The following is a 5,543-nucleotide window of genomic DNA, read 5'->3' as shown; positions in this document are numbered from 1 at the left end:
ATGACAGGCATGTTCCAATCTAGGTTAACTCTCTCAGAACTCGAGTTTAGGCCATACCCTAGTCATAGGCAAAGATGTGGGGAAAAGGTCATGAGAAATCCTTTGAGGTCCCAGGTATTTGGATTTTTCAAGAAATTCCAAAATATGTTAGGTTTTCAGGCCTCCTGATACTGATACTCTCTGCTCTTAGGCTCACTTGGACCTGTATGATAATTTTATTCTTTTTCATATTCATGTCTTCTACGTCTACAGTGACACAGAATTGGGGAATAGAAAGTAGATTGTATTTCTTTGCCACGTTGACTCAGACATTGACCAACTACTTCCACTCTCACATGCCTTTTCCCTGAATTCAGTAGCATTTATGAATGTGTACTGTGATACTGTCAAAGTGGCATTTCTTGAGTGTTGTCATTGTTTCTTCGGTGAGATAGTAAGCTTTTCAAGGGTACAGGCTACATCTGGCAGTTCCAGAGTCCACTTAGTCCGTGACCCAGGACTGTGTAGACCATGGGCTCATCATTTTGGGTGATGATTTACCATTAGTGACATTTTACTGGTATCTGTATTTAGGAATGTGTGATGAGCAGGGTTTCTGTAACAGGGACAAATATCTCCTGTGAACAAAAGCTTTGTACCTCACACCTGTCTTTTAAAAGGGCTGTATATTTGTATTTCGAAATATCTGCTGTTTGTCATCTCCTATCAAATGGCTAGTTTTTGTATAATTTCTTATGCTGGATAATTTAAAAGTGAATGTGAAGCAAAATAAATTATGAGTGAAATCAAGATTGAATTTTCCACATACTTCTTTAAATACCAGGGGAGCAATCTACCATAAATTCCTTTGGTGATGGACTTAGTCCCAAGGCCCAGGTGGTAGATAGTGTGGTTTACACAACGCTGATCTTCTCTGAAGCCATTGTTTTTAACTTGAGCTCCATGAATGGGCTTCAGAGGGTCTTTGAATATCCTGCAAGTGTTTGGAAAACTTTATGTTTCTATACACTCTACTGAGAAAGGGCAGGAACTTTTATATCATTCTCAAAAGAATCAATGACACAAAAATGTTACAAGCATCAATTTCGAATCTCGAAAGCCATTTGCAAATAATTTTAGATGGCTCTCATCATCTACTTTAAGAGGGGTCAAAATAAATAGCATAAGTTATTTATTTATTTAGTATATATTTATGGAATATTTCCAGATACCAAGTACTGTCCTAGGTGCTGGAAGATAGAGATGAATAAACTCATATGAGAGAATGGTGGATGCATTTTCTGAGTAAAGGAACCAAACAGAATTAGGTCAAAGGTGACTCTCCTTCAAATTTTCTGATACTAATCTGACACTTTATTCTTTCAAAGGTTTGTTATCATTACTAGTGAATACTTTTAATTGTGTTACAATAATAACTATAAATCATTTCAATTAACATTAACTTCTTTTGTGGCAGATATAATTAAGAATACATATTTCTGCCTTTTCTAATGAGCTTTCATAGTAGCCAATATTGGAACTACAATATTAAGTATAATTACTAAGTAATCTACTAGAACATAGAATTACTTTATAATTATGATATTTTCCTAAGCATGTAACATGTAGTTACTTTAAGAGTAAAGCACAAGAGTGACATTTAGCAATCCATTACATACATAATTGATGAAATCTTGCTTATAAATGTGAGTTAACATCCATAAACAGTGGACATTTTAAATTCCAAATAAAGCCAGTTATCCAGCCTCTTTTTGAAAAGGAAAACACCTTATTTTAAAACCTTAAATTCAAGGGGGGAAATTGTCTGAACACATGAATCATTTGGTTTTAGAGTCCAGAAACAAAGAAGAGACATTAAAGGTCTATATTGAAAAGTAAGTGTGTTTAATGCACTAGAATGGGATTTTGAAAACAAATTATATCTTGATATACAGCTAATTTTTTTGGCAGGTAAGTCTAAAAGCTTCTAACAGAAGTTTTGAGCTGTGCTTTTCAAAAGATATTTTCAGCTAGGAAAATGTACTTTCTAATAAATGCAGGATTCACTTTTTAAAAAAGAAAAAAAAAAAAAGAACCCTTGGGAGAAATAGTGTTTCTTCAAAGTCTGTGACTTATTACTTAACAAATAATCTTAAAATATTATAGCATCCTATAAGGCTAAAATAATAATAATAAATAAAGCAGATAGCAATGCTTCATTTTTAGTGACATAGAGAATTAGAAAACCAAAATTATTTAATAAGGTGTATTGATTTTCTAGGACTTCCCTAACAAATTACCACAAATTTTGTGACTTAAAAGAACAGAAATTATTCTTTCACAATTCTGGAAGCCAGAAGTCAAAAATCAAGGTGCTGGCAAGGTTAGTTCTTCGGGAGTCTCTTAGAAAGAATCTATTCCATGCCTTTAGCTTCTGGTGGCTGTTGACAATCCTTAACGTTTCTTGGCTTATAAATGCATCATTTCAATCTCTGCTTCTGTCTTCACATAACCTTCTTCCCTGGGTCTGTCTGTGTCTTCTCTTTTCCTGCCTGTTATCTGGACACCATCATTGAGTTTAGATTCCATCATAACTTAGGATGATCTCATCTCAAGATCTTTAGTTTAATTATATCTGCAAAGACTCTTATTGCCAATAAGATCACGTCTCTCACATATCTTTTGGGGGATACATTCAACCCACTATATAAGGCATTGATGTACATATGACATTTTAAAAGGAGTCAGAGTGGTAAGTTGTCAAAATAAGGCAAGAGCTTAGAAATGGAAACTGTATTCGACCTGTAGGAAATTATCACCATTTAACAGAAACAGCAACTAGTGTCAGGGTAGCAAAATGATTACCCAGGAAATAATAAAAAAGATCTAGAATGTGAGTCTCTGACCTCCCACAGAAGTGCTTTTTTTCACTCCATTCAGTGGAAGAAAAGAGACTTAATGGTGGCCTTACAGGTTGGTCAAAGAGAAAAGAGGAGAAGAACCCTGAGAATATGTTAGAAGAAGGAAAATGGGCTGGATTTGGTGGCATTCCTTGCTCTGGACACATTAATATTTTAGTGAGGTTAAAACTACGACTTTATTTTATCCCTACAACTACTACTTTTGCCTGTCCTCATTGTATCACTGACCATTTAATCCTAAGAACAGTGTTAAATAAATATTTTTGAGTTGTAATGAACTAAGTTGATTCAATTATAGGGCCTTGGACATTCCTAGGTTAGGTTGATGTATGCAAAATTTATGTATCAGGGAATTTGTTTTGAAAGTGTGTATCTCAGTTTCAGGGTTCAGCAACATTGATTAACTAATTGAACATTTAGAAACACACTCGTAAACTTTCAAAAACCGATAAATATAATATTTCTAGCCATCTGTTAGAATTTAATCATTACTTTTGAGCAGGGATAATATTGGAGACTTGTGGGTCATGGTCTTCACCACAACTACTGAACTCTACCATTGTAACTGGAAAGAAGCCATAAACAGCATGTGAACTAATGGATATGGCTGTGTTCCAATAAAATTTTATTTATAAAAATAAGTGATGGGCCTGATCTAGTCCATGGATTGTAGTTTGCTGATTCCTGCTTTTGACTCAACATTTTAAAAACTGAATCTTTTGGGACAATTTTAAAATTTCAATTAATGGTACCTCTAGTCCCTCAGTCAGCAGTGCTTAAACCATTGATATGATCTTTTCTTCCCTTACTGTCCAGACAACACTTGTCTGTGATTGAGCACATTATTTCCTCTGCTGTCACTTCGTTTTAGTGTAGTCCGTCTTATCAAGCTTTTTCTCCAGGCTTTTGCTTACTCTCTTGAGTTCTTCAGTTCTTTTCTTCTTTGATATTGTTTATAAACCGTAGATGGAGTCGTCCTTCTACAATATATCTCAGGAACATTCAATAAGTGAGGATTCTCTGGAGGAATCTATGTTAAAGCTGTGAACTGCTAGAGAAATATGAGTAGCAGGATCCATAATAGTAGGGAGAGAGAAAAAAAAAAACAAAACAGAGGAATACGTTTAGACCATTGAGTCTGTTATTCAAGACTTTCAAAAGTCTGGCTATAGTTGAATCCAAAACAAACGAGCAAATTTGCGTGGGACAGAATAGTAAATTGCTTAAGAGCGTATGATTTTGAAGGAGATCATTTGCTTAAATCTCAGCTCCATACATACTAGTTGTGTGTCTTGTATGAGTTACTTAAGTTTTCCTCAGCTGAAACTGGGGATTGTAACAGTTTTGACCTCATAAGCTTTCTATGGAGACTGAACTTTTTTTCAGACTCATACTGGCACATAGTAAGTGCCAATATATTTTCTTCTTATTGTTATTATAATCATCATTATACACCAGTCACAAGCCCATCACATTGCTAGTGCTAAACATTTATCAAAATTCTTTTATGAACTAGGTGCTGTTCTAAGTGCTGGGGCTGTAATAGTCAAAAGATAGACTAAGTTTCTGCTGTTATTAAGCCCTATTAGTCTTTAATTCATTCAGCAAATATTTACTGAGCACCTTTGATGTGCTAGGCACTTCTTAGCATTGTGACAGCTGTATATTGACTGACAAAGTCTCTGCCTTCATAAAATTAAATTTAGTCATTCAGATATAATCCATTTATCTAAACTATGTGTCCCTTGGGCTCCATAACTATCTTAATCAGCCCATATCTTAAGAGCTAACAAAGGGATTATCACATAGAGAGTTATTTTGTAAATAACCAATTAATGAATGAATGAGAGAATAAAATGAACACCTACATTTGCTAAGCACAAATAGGTTAGTAGCATCAACTAATTTTGAATGAAGTTCAAGTTAACTAACCTTGTTAGAAATACATCACACACCATTCCATGAGATTTGCACTGGGGATGTGTGAGTGAGAGGATAGGGGGATCCTCCCAAGAAAGAAGATTCTAAAAGGATAAAGGGATGTATTAAGTAGGACATAAGGACCCTCTGCAGGATTTACAAAAATGGAGGTCCTAGTTAAATTACTTAAGTCAGATTTGCTTTCTACTTTGGGTAAGAATGAAATCATAAAAAAATGTAAAAGATCAGAAATTATAAATAATCTGGAGACCATATCTACACTTGATCTTAGCCAAAAGGCTGAGAAGCAATCCTGGAGATCATATCTAAAAGACCTTTTGAAGTCTTGGCTAGATTAAAGTTTTTATTCTACCTGGAGTAAGAATGACATTAAAAGACTATAATAAATTTATAAATTAAAAAGAGAGAGATGATATCTAATAATATTTTGTTGTATGTAGAAAATAAAGGACAATAAATATCCCTTGAGAGAGCTTCCATTATAATTAGGTACAAGATCATGAAGCATGTGTAGGATGAAGGTCATATTCAGATACTAGGGACAATAGGACAAAGGGGAGACATTTGGAGTGTTTCTTGTGCATGGCTTGAGGAAAACATGAGCCCTTTAAGTGCTTTATTAAAGCCTGAAGTATACTCAATCTGGAAGATGTTTCTACAAAGTTTCAGAATGCATTCTGATCCATTTCCCTCATCTATGCT

The 5,543-nt window shown here is 34.5% G+C and overlaps 1 pseudogene; it reads right to left on the bottom strand.

Annotated features, from left to right (window-relative positions):
* Positions 1-4,951: 4,951 nt before the first annotated feature.
* On the bottom strand, positions 4,952-5,132 carry LOC112478099 (annotated as a pseudogene).
* Between the last annotated feature and the right edge of the window lie 411 nt (positions 5,133-5,543).

This window comes from Pteropus alecto, unplaced genomic scaffold (assembly GCF_000325575.1).
Source record: "Pteropus alecto unplaced genomic scaffold, ASM32557v1 scaffold131, whole genome shotgun sequence".
NCBI classification, from domain to species: domain Eukaryota; kingdom Metazoa; phylum Chordata; class Mammalia; order Chiroptera; family Pteropodidae; genus Pteropus; species Pteropus alecto.
The sequence above is the reverse complement of the archived record's forward strand: the minus strand, read 5'-3'. Positions and strand labels throughout refer to the sequence as shown.